This window comes from Corvus moneduloides, chromosome W (genome assembly GCF_009650955.1).
Source record: "Corvus moneduloides isolate bCorMon1 chromosome W, bCorMon1.pri, whole genome shotgun sequence".
NCBI classification, from domain to species: Eukaryota; Metazoa; Chordata; class Aves; order Passeriformes; family Corvidae; genus Corvus; species Corvus moneduloides.
This window is the reverse complement of record NC_045510.1, coordinates 10,142,257-10,156,446: the sequence shown is the minus strand read 5'-3', so window position 1 is coordinate 10,156,446 and position 14,190 is coordinate 10,142,257.

The following is a 14,190-nucleotide window of genomic DNA, read 5'->3' as shown; positions in this document are numbered from 1 at the left end:
TCCTAGGTTCCAAGATTGAACATTGTCATCACAATCCTGGCTATATGTGTGTGTGTTGCATTTTGCTCACACCAGCTTGTGCAAAGATGGTAAGTTTCCCCGAAATGAGTGAAACATGGTTAGTTGCCCAAAAGTACAAGGACCTCCTATGACCCTACCTGGTATTCCCTTCCAAGCTCTGTTTCCACATATCAAAAATATGTTGTCTAACAATCCAATAGCAGTGCTTCCAGGAGTAATTGGTTGGGGCAAAGTATGGTTACACCAGGCAGAAGCATTGGCGTAAATTCCTGTTCCTGAAACTTCTAAGCCAAATTTTCTGTTGGGACTGTTAGTATAAGTTAGATAAAAACACGCAGAAGACTGCGTGGACCCAAAAATATCCAATTCTTGAGGTTGCATAGGAAGAGGGGGAACGTTAAGAACCTTATTTACTCCTAAACCCTTGTCCTTGGAAAAATACCATCCGGCTGATTCACCAGCCTTTTTTTGCCAACTTTCCTGGCACCACCAGGTCAGCTCAATTCGACCCATAGCAGTACACTCTCTTTGAACTGTTAAATTGAATAAAACATCCCATTCACTTTTCACTAAGGGCATAGCTACCAAACAGGTTTGGAAAGGGTCACCAGGGGAGGTCATAGATAGGCACAGCGTAGACTCATTTAAAGCTTCAGCTAATGTAAGCCAAACATTGCGTTCTGGGAGGGGTGGCATTGAAACCACCTCTCCTTCATCGAGATGGAGTCCTACAAAGAGGACCAGCCTGAAAAGGCAGATCTGGCTCCCAAAAATACCACTGTGGAAGCCAGCCATACTCTTGTCCACACACAAATGTTAAAATAATACAGTTACCATAAGAATAGCACAAAGGATCACACTGTGGACAGTTGCCATGGTGGCAATGCAACATGCAATACCACTGCTTCTGACACTTTCGGCACTGACACAAAACCCACACCTGATGGGAATAATTTTTGCAAATAAAACAAGGAATAGGGTTATTCTCAAGTCCAAGTCTCTCCTTAAACCATTTCCAATACTGCTCACGAAGAGAGACTTGATCTGCAATTATAGCTTCTACTTCCATTGGAGTGGGTCGTCCCCGGAAATCAAAAAGTGTTGTAAAGTTGATAAGTCCTCTGGAATCAAGTAGAAGATGGTTGAGCTGGTGGTTGGGCGGAGGTTTCCTCTGCGATCTCTGGAACTGAGGCAGAGACTGGAATGGCTGGGGTCTCTGCTGATAGTGTGCCAGGGTGGTCAAGATCCTCAAGATCCTCAGGAGAAGTTTTCAAGGATTCTCTGAAGGGTCTCACGTTCTTAGCTGGGATCCACCTTGGACCATTCTTTGTAGAAACACAGGCAAAACCCCTTCCCCATGTGATGAGGGGATAAGGTCCCAGGATCTTACCTGTTTCTGGGTCCTTAATAAGGACTGGGGCCTTCAGTTTGACTTCTAACTGTCTGTTATTGCCAAAGTGCCTTACAATCGGAGGGTTGGGATCCATCAGGGAACAATTTAAAAGATTAAAAACATACAATGCCTTCTGTAATCGCTCAGCATTCCCCATTCCCCCTTTCTGTTGTAATAAAAGACGCTTTAGTGAACAGTGGGCTCGCTCAATGATAGCTTGGCCTGTGGAGGAATGAGGAATCCGCGTTTTGTGTGTCACTCCCCAGAGGGCAAGAAAATTTGCAACTCTCTGGGAAATATATGCTGGGCCATTATCAGTTTTGATCTGTAAAGGAATTCCCGAGACTGCAAAGGCACTAGAAAAATGATGGCAAACATCTTTTGCCGATTCTCCTGCATGGCAGGATGCAAACAGGGCACCTGAAAAGGTGTCTATAGAGGAATGTATATACTTAAGTCTGCCAAATTCAGGAAAGTGAGTAACATCTGTTTGCCAAATTTCGAGGCTCTGGAGTCCTCTAGGGTTAACACCTCCAGCAAGAGAGGGAAAGGAGTGTCTTTGACAGTCTGGGCACACAGCCACAATGCTAGAGGCTTGGCGAGAAGGCAAAGCAAAGGTTCTTGCAAGTGCAGCAGCATTCTGATGAAAGAATGAGTGGCTGATTTTTGCTTGGGAAAAGCGATCAGGTACTACTTGCGCAGGTAGCATAAATAAATCCACCTGGCCATTTCCTTCTGCAATAAAACCAGGCAAGGTAGTGTGAGATCTAACATGCATTACAAATTACGGCTCTTGTCTATTATCTAAAAGGAAAACAAGTTGTTGCAGCCAATAAAACAAGTCTGTGTTCGGCACGTCTTTCAACACAGCAGCTTCAGCTCTTTCCGCAAGTCCTGCAACATAAGCAGAATCAGTTATTAGGTTGAAAGGAATAGGCCAGTTTTCAAAGGCTCGTACAATGGCTGCTAATTCAGCAATTTGAGGGGATCCTGAAACAGTGGTAACATCTGAGTCCCATCGGTTGAGATTTGAGTCCCACCACAGCATCACAGACTTGTGAGTGTGACCAGATCCATCTGTAAAAATACTTAATGCTTGCAACAGGACTTTGCTTCTCTTGAGTCATGTTAAAAGATTAAAACCTGCTGCCACAAGCTTGTGTTTTGGGGGATGTGTAGAAAGTTGTCCAGAGAAATCGGTGAGAGCCATCTGAAACACTTCAGACTGTTGAAGTAGCCACTGTAAATAAACAGCAGTAACAGGCAAGCAAATCAAACTGAAATCTACACCTGCAAGTGTAACAAGTCTCTGTCTAGCTTTTACAATAAGCAAAGCAAACATTTCATGTTGGGTACTGACAGTTTTGGACATGTGGTGTGGCAGAAAAATCCATTCAATGATTAATAGAGGGTCTGGCAAATTAGAGTCCCACTGAAAAATTAAAGCATGGGGCTGCTTGGTCGGATTTAAAATTATTAAAGGAAAGGGCAACTCAGGAGCCCAACGGGCCGCTTGCTGGTTTGAAATAGCATCAGCTCCTTTTTGCAATGCTTGGCGAGCTTCCAGTGTAAGCTGCCGAGGTGATAATAAATCTGGTTCCCCTTTTAACAGAGCAAACAAAAGGCTCAAGTCTGCATTTGAGATTCCTAACAGGGGACAAACCCAATTAATTGTCCCCTAAAGTTTCTGAGCATCATGCAAAGTAGAAATGTTGGTTTGAATTTGTAAAGGTTGAGGAGAAATACTCTGGGTCCTAATTTGCCAGCCCAGGTATTTCCAAGGGGGTTGATGCTGAATTTTTTCAGGAGCAACATAAAGTCCTGCTTGGGTTACAGCATCACTGACTAGGGCTAAGGCTTTTTCCATAACTTCTTGTTTTTCTGCAGCAATTAATATGTCATCTATATAATGATATAAAAGAGTGGCAGGCATGTCCAGACGAATGGGGCTGAGGATTTTTGCAACAAACCACTGGCAAATAGTGGGGCTATTTTTCATGCCTTGGGGCAGGACAACCCAGTGATATCTTTGCAAGGGTGCCTGCATATTGGTGCTCGGTACAGAAAAGGTAAATTTTAGTGTGTCCTCAGGATGCAAGGGAATATCAAAAAAGCAACCCTTTAAATCAGTGACTGCCAAATACCAATCTCGAGGGATCATGGTAGGAGACGGGAGGCCAGGATGGAGGGCTCCCATGTCCTCCATAACAACATTAATTTTATGGAGGTCATGGAGCAAGCGCCACTTGCCAGTTTGTTTTTTAATGATAAATACAGGTGAATTCCAAAGACTGGTGGAGGGGACTATGTGTCCCTTTTGAAGCTGTTCCTGGACCAATTCGGTGAGTGCACGCAGTTTAGGTTATGGCAGGGACCACTGGTCCACCCAAATAGGGGTATCAGTTTTCCAGGTTAAGTTCAGAGTGTCGTGAGCTTCAACAGTCTCCATTAAAAATCCGACTGAATTCTGAAACCCCATTGAGACAGTACATCTCGTCCCCATAACACTATGGGCACAGGTAAAACAAATGGCCTTACAGAGGCTGTGTGGTTTTCTGGTCCTGTCATTTGAATCAGATGGTGACTTTGATAACTGCGACTGCTTCCTCCTATCCCGGTGAGGGCCACAGGCACCTCCATAAGGGCCCAGTTAGGGGGCCACTTATCTAGAGAAATGACAGTAACATCAGCTCCGGTATCTAAAATACCGGTGAGCGTTATTTGTTGTCTCCGTAATGACAGGGTGCATTGGCAGGTAGGACACTTATCTGAAATTGTTTGTGTCCATAGTATTTGTGGGGTCCCTATAGAACCAAGTCCTCCCACCTTGGTGCTATATTTTTCTACAGAAGATGGTGAATCATGTGGAAGAGGGATTAATTTAGCTATGCAGGTCTCTTGCGGGATAAAACATGGTGGATTAGGGGTCCAAACCATGATCTTAAGTTCATCATTAGAATCTAAGTCCATGACCACAGGGAGAACAGAAAGTCCTGGAAGCCTAGTTGAGGACCTTCCTAAAAGTAGGGAACTCTTTTGAGGCCATAGTGGTCCAAAAATTCCTGTAGGGAGTAAATGAACGGAAGAATTATTTAATGTTACCGTGGCTGAGGTGTACAAGTCCAATCCGGCACCGCCTGCAGTTGCTGGGCGAAGACTTGAGGGAAGCTTCCGTGGGGCATCTGCGGGGCTGACATCTGTGAGGCTGGCATCTGCAGAGGCGGCTGAGGCATCTGTGTCAGAGTGCGGGTGCTGCCGTCCCGCGCCCTGGTTCCGGTTTCCCTGGTATCCTTGGAGCAGGTGACCTTTGGAATCAGAGCGACATTGGTTAGCAGAATGTGGGCCTCTGAGGCACCGTGAGCACACAGGAGTGGTTTTGGGTTTATCCCTTTTCAGAGCAGAGCAGTCCCTTCTTAAGTGACTGCGTTTGCCGCAGCTGAAACAGACTCCTGAAGTTGCAGGGGGGCCTCTCACGGCTGCAAAGGCTGCAGCCATGGCTGCATATTGATGTTCTAGGGTGCCAGCACGGTTGCACACTTCAACCATTTCAACTAGAGTTGGATTTCTGTTAGGCAATGACTTAAGGAGTTTTTTACAGTCTGCGTTTGCATTCTCAACAGCAAGCTTCAAAAGCAAAATTTCACGAGCTTCTGCATTATCAATTTGGCATTCGAGCGCATGCTTAAGGTGGTCGATAAACTGCATATAAGATTCTTGGGGCCCCTGGACAATAGTCGTGAATGATTTCTGAGGCGTTTTTGCATCAGGGACCTTCAGGAAGGCTTGGCAAGCCGTGTTTCGAATTCCCTCAAGGGCTTCCTTGGGAATGTCTCAGGATTGGACAGCTGGATCAGTATATGGTCCCGTTCCCAAAAGCTATCTAGTCATGAGGCCCACCAGGGTCTGATTAGCATGACCCACATAAGATAAAAGCAGATCCTATAGACCTTTTCCCCACTCCTTTTCCCATAAAGCGTTTTGAGTGGGGGATAGCAACAGCCATGCCAGTGTTTTTAAATCATATGGTGTCATGATATGAGCTGCAAACACAGAATCTAGCAGGGTCACAAAATATGGTGAACTGATACCATGCTCTGTGGCCGCCTGCCGAAGCTGTTTAAGCTCTGGGAAAGATAGCTGTTCCCAATGGGCATTTTGCTTTCTTGGTCCCATATATAAGATCGGTGCCACAATTTTGTCTGCAAAGTCTAGATCCCCTTCCTTTAATGCTTATTGTTTCAAGTGGACCCAGGTATCATGAGGGTCGGGGGGAAATAAATCTGGCTCTTTTTCAGGATCAATGAGTCCAGGGTCAAAAGGATCCTCTCCTTCATCCTCGCTGCTGTCAACTGGACCGTAGCCAGAGGTAAATGCTTTTATAGATCATAAGGAGCCCTTCTCCCTTTTTGTTGCAAGGGGGGCTGGACCCTTCACTGAAAGAGGCACAGCCTCTTCGAATTGTAAGAAGTTCTGAGGCTCTGCTTCTGCGGAGGGAGGGCAAGTGGCATCCTCTTTATCTTTAGCAAGAGATTTTTCTTGAGCTTTTAAAGCTTCAAAGATTACTTTCCAGGAGGGAATCATCTCTGCAGCAGCTTTATCACTGTCAGCTACAGCATTCCAAAGTTCCACTCCTACTCTATCCCACAGATCTGCCATAAAAATTGTGGACTGAGTTACTCCTTGCAGTTTAGAAGCAGTCCATCAGAGTATAATTTTTAAATCGTGCGCAGGCAAAGATTTGCCTTGCTTGTCTAGCAGCTTTGAAAAAATCTCAAGTGCGTCTCTTTCTAGGGTGGTCATCCCCTGACCCTGGCCCATAGTTCCCTGCAGCGACTCACCTCTTTTTCAGAGGATCAGTTGCCTGCCCGCATGGCTCTCGCTTCTTCCTGCGACTTAACCACATTTCCGAAGGCTCCCGCTTCTCCTGTGGCTTAACCTTCGGCGAAGTTACTGAAGTTCTGCAGGGCATCACCAACCGTCACTTAAGAGCAGTCCCAGTCCTCACACGGGGGCACCAGTTGTCGAGTGACGGTCAGTGATGGAAGAGACGGGGCAGATTGCTTGGATACAATAAGCCAATTTTATTGATACAGAGCTGAGTATTTATACCTTTTCAGCAATAACTAAAAATAGATTCTTATATAAGCAGCAATCACGATAACAACCATATCTATGTTTCTTAATAACATTGCAAAACTAAAAGCTAGCACTAACTGACACAGGTACATACCAAACATGCCATTCCCTTATACTAGCTATTTTGTGGTAGGCTGTACTGCCTGCCATGGTCTGTGGCCTAGCAGTGTGTAGTGGTTTGGTCCAAAATACTCATTACTGTTTATCTTCTGTGAGATAAGAATTAGGAGAAATGCAAAGCAGGCACCAAACTTGAAAGAATATAAAGAAGTTTATTAACAGACCTAAAAGAGGGAAAAAAAAAATTATACCATACCTTCAGAACTCTCCTCCTCCCCCCACCTTCCTCCCTTCTCCCAGTGACAATGTAAAAAGACAACCCTTCAGATGTTCAGTCTGTTTACCACTTACATAATAACCTTGCTCAGTCCATTTAGAAAGAGAAGTCTCTTCTTGCTCGTGCTATGAAAACATTATCACAACGAGCCAGCCGCCCACTTCCAAATATTGTTCAGTCCATTTAGGAAGAGGAGTCTCTCTGCTTGCGATGTGAGTCCCTTCCCCCCAACTTGCAGCTTTTCCCACAACTGCTTTCGAGGGTCCACTCTTGAAGTTTTTTGGGGTACAATTTTAAGGTTGAGCCGTTCAGAAACAAGAACAGAGGCCCTTCTCCTTCCCTGGGAGCAAAGGGTCTTCCTCATCTTCATCGTTAGGACTATCTCTGGGAGCATCTCTAGGAACTGAGGTTTTCTCCTTTCCCGTGTGGAGCAAAAGTCCTCATCGCTTCCATCTCTCCCTGTCCAAACTTCTAATGAAATTACAGCTGCGTCAGCATCTGCCTATCTCAGCACAGGTGCTTTTGCTTGAGAGTTGAACACTCCACCCCCCATATCTTCATGAAATTACAATGGGTACTCTGATATATCATAGCTTTACAACAGACTTTCATCTTTAAGCATCTCCTCTTTCTCTTCCCTCAGGTTTTCAGCTCTTCACAGTAATAAAAGGGTTAATCTCACCTCGGCCTTGCAGCTGGAATTTTTCTTATTGCAGTGGAGAGGGGGGAGAGCCGAGCCGCTCCGGCTGCTCACAGCAAGGCAGTGGGGGGGGGGGGGGGTTCCACGGATGGAACAGGCCCGTTGGCTCCAGGATGGCCGTGGCCCAGCCCGGCCTGGCCCGAGCAGGGCCTGGGCAGGCCCACGGGACCCCTCACAGGGCCTGCAGCCACCTGTCCCAGCACCGGAAACGAGAGAGAGCTTGGGGGAGGGAGTTTGCCTATTCTTAAATGTGGATCACAGAGGTGGTCACAACTTTAAGTGGCTTAAAGAATTGTCCATATTCAAACTGGCCAGCTGATAGGTTCTGTTAGGTCATAGAGGAAGCTGTAAGAAGAACATCACTTCCGAGACTCAGCTTGCTAACCTATGACACAGTGTTAGCACATCCACTTCTGACATGAGTTTGGCAGTGCTCTCACTTCTGCTTCCTAGCTGTATCTCCACATAATGAGACAGTAAACCCACGCTGAGCAAAAATAAGCAAAGTAATACATGTAATCAGTAGCACATGACAAAGGAATAGTGACTTAGAACAATACACCCTCGATTGCCTAAATACTGGACCATCACCCAGAGTCTGCAGTAGCTGGCGAGCCCTGTTTCACAATGAGGACCTGGAGAACCTTCCTGGACAAGGCTTCCAAGTTTATGTCGAAAGGGGGTCCAGCTTTTGTAAGTCTGAATCATCAAGTCAAAGTGACTCAATTACATTTTTAGTGCAGAAACACCTGGGACTGTAGGCATACCTCCAACCAGCTAGGGCCAGGGCTTGGCCAGAGTCAAGGCCTTAACTGGAAGGGTTTCTCTAACATATCCTACAAACAAGCCTCTATTAATAGCAGTTGGGAAAGTGTCCTAAAAAGATACGTCTTGCAGATAGCTACACAACAGTATGTGAAAGTCTGTAAAGCAGCCGGCTTTGTCATTTATCCTTAGCTAAGTAGTCAATGGTACCATGAACAAACTGCAAACAGCCAAAGAAATGCACATGTGTAACATCAAATAATATCTTCTGGATAAGGCCGTTTATAAAAAGCGAATTCACACTATGGCATTAAGAACATATCCAGAATCGTTAATACAGCAACAGTAACTGATCAAAGAAATCAAGATTATATTCCTCCACACATCTGCATATAAGACAATAAAGCAAAATAAAAGCATGAAAGAAAGCACTAAACACCTTACAGTCAATAATATTCATAACTTGGAAGTGTTACTCATCCCTCTCTGCTACCTATGAAAGATAAAACAGCAAAGATTGTTATGAATAATTATCTTAATTGATCAATGCAGAACACTTTTATCCATAGAATTTTCAATGAATTTAAGGAGCTAACAAACCACATCTTCATACATTTTTACAACTTATTATCTTATATTCTTAAACAGTTGCTTACCAATTCTTCATCATAACTGTCTCAATTGGTTCAATCACCTCTATAACAAAAGAACTTTATCTTATAATTTAAATGAGCATATTTCAGCAGAACTTAGACTTAACTTCACTCAAATTAAATGTCACTTAAACATAACAGAAAGCAAACCGAACAGAACTTAGTTAACATCACTGAAACTGAACGGAAATTAATCTGAATATAACTTAAAAGAAATTAGAAGAACAGAACTTAAGCTGAACACAATTAAACTTAAAACCTAACAGCACTTAAACTTATCAGAAATTAAACTCAACAGAACTTAAGCTTAACAGAACTTAAATGTAACAGAACTTCAAATTAATAAAACCTAAATCTGACATCACATAGGTTTAACAACGCTTAAGTTTAACAGAACTTAAACTTAACATCACTTGAATGTAACAATACTTAAGAGAACTGAACCGTAGCATCACTTAAATTGTACAAAGCTGAAACATGACAGAAATGAAAATTAACATCACTTTAATTTAACAGAACTAAAGTCAGACTTGAGAGTGTTCCTTTAAAAGTTTCAGATACAACAGAATTAAACTCATCTTGACTCCATTGTTGCAAGAAAACTAGTGAAAATTTGTCACACAACAGATAAACATCAATGAACAATAAGCAAGCAAACAACTGATTTTTAAATAAAATAGCAGCAACAAGGATTTACTGGAGAGATTATTAAGGTGTGGCAAATACCTTGTGAGTTTACATAACTTAGTTGTGAAAATAGCTCATGATAACTATAAACATTATGGAAAATATCCTTACACAGTCAGGACTTTTCTGGTATAAGCACAATTTTGCATGATTTTCCAATTTACAGATGTACCCCAAAAAAATGACAACATTGTATGTCTTTCAGCATCTTTCAGGCATAGGCATGAGTTTGCTAGGGTCTTGCAAGGTGCAGCTTTACTCAGAAAAATAACAAGAGTGTATATATTGGTAAATTGCACTTAAAACCCACTCAGTTTGCAGATGGTAAGACGGCCTTTCGTGATTCTCAGTACTTGGCCTTGGACCAATAAAGCTAATGAGATATAAATATTTAAGGATAAAACATCAAGGACCTGGTTATATAATAGTGCCCTGAGTTCTGCACATGTTACTCTCTTAGGTCAGAGGGTGCATAAAACTGACACGCATATATAAACAGCTACAAAGCCATCCTGTCTTCATAAGAATAGAGAATATTAGAAACTCAGCCACTGAGCAGATAACATATACTCATTGGGCAAATCTGTTTTGTAAGGTGGTGTCACATCTAGTCACTTTTCTGGTCCATCACAGCACTTAAACCAGTCCAATACCAATTTATAAGTTGCAAGGAAAAAAATCCACACTTGAACCACCAAAAAGCTGTACCTATTTGAAAAGATGCCACGTTTGTTCATGGTGAAATATCCACAATAAAATCACCTTATTAAAACTGTGGGGTAATGTACTAGTTTGGAAACAAACCAGTGGGAGGCACCAAGTCAGAATAACAATTTAATAGGGAAATTAAGAATAAAAAAAGAAAAAAAAGCAGAAAACAATGGTTTAAACTGACAGAGTCAGGATACAACCTGACACCCTGTTAGTCAGGGTGGCAGTAGCAGTCTGATTAAATGGTGGCTGCAGTTCTCCTGAAGTGGTGGATGTGGTTCTGTTGAAGCGGTGATCCTGTAGAAAGGTCTGCTCTTCCTTGGACAGGTCCAATGGTGGCTATGTAGCTCCTGTCCTCTGGGAATCCAGTGGAAAGGGCTGCCGGTGGTGTTCAGAATCTCAGATTATATCCAGGATGGAATGCTTGGTTCCTCCCTCTGAGTGGAGCATCTCACAATGGGATGATTGTTACAGTGGGGATACTGTAACACGCCTATATCAAACCAGGAGTCCCGAGGAAAAGAAATATATACGTGGACAGATTCTTGGTAGATGTTTCAGAGAGATGTTTATTTCTCCAGCCGCATGGCCGGAGCTCTGCCGAGGAACTGTTACAGTCACCGGACCAAGGGTCCTTTTGCCTGCGCAGGGAAACACAAACCAACCAATAGGGAATGAGGCTGACCAGGGGCAGGGAAACCCCGTGCCTCCCCCCCAGGGTCCCTCTCCCAGGACTACACGGCGGGGGAGAAGACCCCAACAGATGAGTCATGAGGAAAGGCATTGATGGGCCCATTAAGCAGGAGATAGTCTGGAGGGAGTTATCTATGAGTCATGCGGCAGGGCATTGATGGGCCAATTAACAGAAGATAGTCCAGAGGGAGGAGGCAAGGAAACACTGCCCCACCTGGTTTCAACAGCTCATGAGGATGGTAATAGAATACACTGCAACCCAGGACAGGTAAAAAAACAAGCAAAGTGGTAAAGTTGGCACAGCTCAGTCTTCTTTTGCAGTGGAGAATCGTGAGGCAATTATATCTATAACTCTAATAGCTTCTGCAGATAACATTGATGGGGGAGTGAGGAAAGGAATGCTCGATTGATGAGTGGCTAAACTTACCATGGGCTTCACCCAGCTAATTGCTCCCATCAACTTTTGTAAATCATTCAAGGTTTTGACATCAGCCTTTAGAGTTAATTGCTGTTTCCAAGGAGGTACCTACTGAATTTTCTAAGGGAGGGTACCATGATAGCAAACATTATTCCATGTATACAAGTGTCTTTGTGGTAACAGCTAACATCATCGTAAGCGAGCAAAGAATCAGCATTAATTCAGTCCAATCAGACTTTCAGATCAAAATTTTTGAAAAGGCAGTATACATCTTATATGAAAAGTTGTACCAATCTTGCAATATATGAACATTTCTGTCGAAGAATTTTGGGCCTTGCTAAGCAGCCTCAAAGCAAGGAACTATGTAATCCTAGTGGCATGCAGAAATACACCACATCCACACAGATAACCTAGAATCTCTCCAATAAACAATCCTGTCAGAATCTGCTGCTCCCTGAAAATACAAAGTTACTTTTAATAAAAGCCAAAAATGCTCTCATGATGTAGTAAAATGTATTTTCTAACATGAGTAGTCTGCATTTGTAAAGACACTGACTGAGTTTAGGAAAACTAAGCATTTCCCAGAAGCTCAAAATGAGACACTAGTTCTCCTAACTGTGAAATGGAATGTAAACATACGGTCTTCTTGTAGGTTTCTTTATCTCTTTGCTTCCAAGTAGCTCTAGGGGGGGGGGGGGCGGGCATGTAGTCTTCAGGCAGCAGAGAAGCCGCTCGAGGAGGGGGCACCTTGCAGAGCAGCCACTGTGGGGGAAGCTATGAGCAGAGGGGGCTCCCTGGGCCATTTTGGTCGCACTGGTGGTATAGCCGTATCCAGAACATTGGGAACAGGGGGAGCCATGGGCATGGACTCATCTTTGCCATCGCTCCACTCATCCGCAGGCAAGGGTGGATAAAGCAGATTTATGGGAGCAGGTAGAGTAGGTCTCCCCTTTCCAGGACTTTCAGCACAGGGCTCACGAATGGGCTCCACCTGCTCCCTGCTGCACAGGCCAGCTCCGAGCACACCCCCCTGTGTTGGTGTGTGTAATGGGTTCGCATAGCTACGGAAGTGATTCTCTTCCAAAGAGGTGCTTACAGCTTCCTCTATGACCTAACAGAACCTATCAACTGGCTAGTTTGAATATTGACAACTTTTTAAGCCACTTAAAGAGCTTGACATGCCTCTGTGGCCCACATTTAAGAATGAACAAACCCCGGGAAAGCTCTCTCTTGCTTCTGGCCTTGGGACAGGTAACTGGGGGGGGGGGGGGGGGGGGGGGTGGCCCAGCGGGGCCGGGCCGGGCCGGGACATAGCTACCCTGGAGACATGCGGCCCTGTTCCATCCTCAGCCCGCCCCCCCCCACCCCTTCCCCCCCCAGCCCTGTTAAAGCCCTTGAAAGCAGTTGTGGGGTGTCTTGGGGTGACCTTATGATGTGTATCCCATATCGCTGCCTATGTCCAGAAATTAATTATTGGCCTTTCTATGCCTCTGAACTGAGCCTGAGAGGGGGAAGAAAAAACTGAGCAAAACTTTCTCAAAGCAGTTTGAAACTTGTTCAAGGTCACATAAAGATAGCAGGTTTTTTTTTTCCAGCTGGGGCAGGGGAGGGAGGAAGCACCCGGCTGGCAGTTTTTCCAGTCAGCTTTTGGCCAGTTTTTTTCCAGTTCCTTGTTCTCTGGAGAGAGGCTGAGAGCTGAACTTTTCCTTCTCTGGAATTTCGGATTTTCTCCCTTTTCTACTGGACTGCCTGATTGCTGTAACATCAGAGCACATCGGGAGGACTTTCCACCGGGCACAGAGGGCCTGGCCCAGGGCCAGGCCCAGCTCCGAGGAGACCAAAGGGAGGACTCGAACACTTTCCCAGGTTTTTCCTCTACAGCGAAAGATTTTACCATTTAACATTATTTTCCTTTCCCGTGTGCTTGTTAAATAAATAGTTTTATCTTCTTCACTTTCCTTCGAGGAAAATTTATTTTTTTTCCCGAACCTGGTGGGGGAGGGGTGGTTGTGCCTTCTCTCAGAGTATATATATATTTCTAAATTTGGCCAAACCGGAACAAATTTAGTGGCGCCCAACTGTGTGGCTCGAAGGAAAGTGAAAAAACTTGTGCTAATTACATTTTGGGTTGAATTTACTTATTCTGTGTTGGAGTAAAGTAGTCACCATGCTGGTTGAGTTCATAATGTCTCTCTGGCTCGACGTACTCATGTCTTTCTGGTCCTTAGGCTTCATTGAGGTACTAGTGCTTTTTTGGTCCCTAGGGTTGTTTGCCTATCCACAACTTGCTCCAATCTTGTCCTTGATATGTAAATTTTACAGAGAAGGGAGACGAATCAGGATTTCTATTTTGCTGTGCTCAGTGATAATGATTTATAAGAAGTTGATAGAGGTACAGGCAGCTGTTCGACGTGTGTATGATAAGTGGTTTCTCCATCCTAACCCCAGTCCTAGCTTCAGTAGCCTGTTTTGGGAATTTATTAGTAATTGTACCCAGATTGTTAGAGGAGGAGGAGATGGGGTTTCCCTCCCCTTTAAATTTGATAGGTTCTCTTTTGAGAATGTTCAGTATCCCCTGGATGTTAAAGAGACCACCCTCCTGGTATTTAATCTGGTAATCTTCCTCTATATGATTCACAGCTTCTCTAGAATAAGAGCTCAGATTTCCAGGGTGAC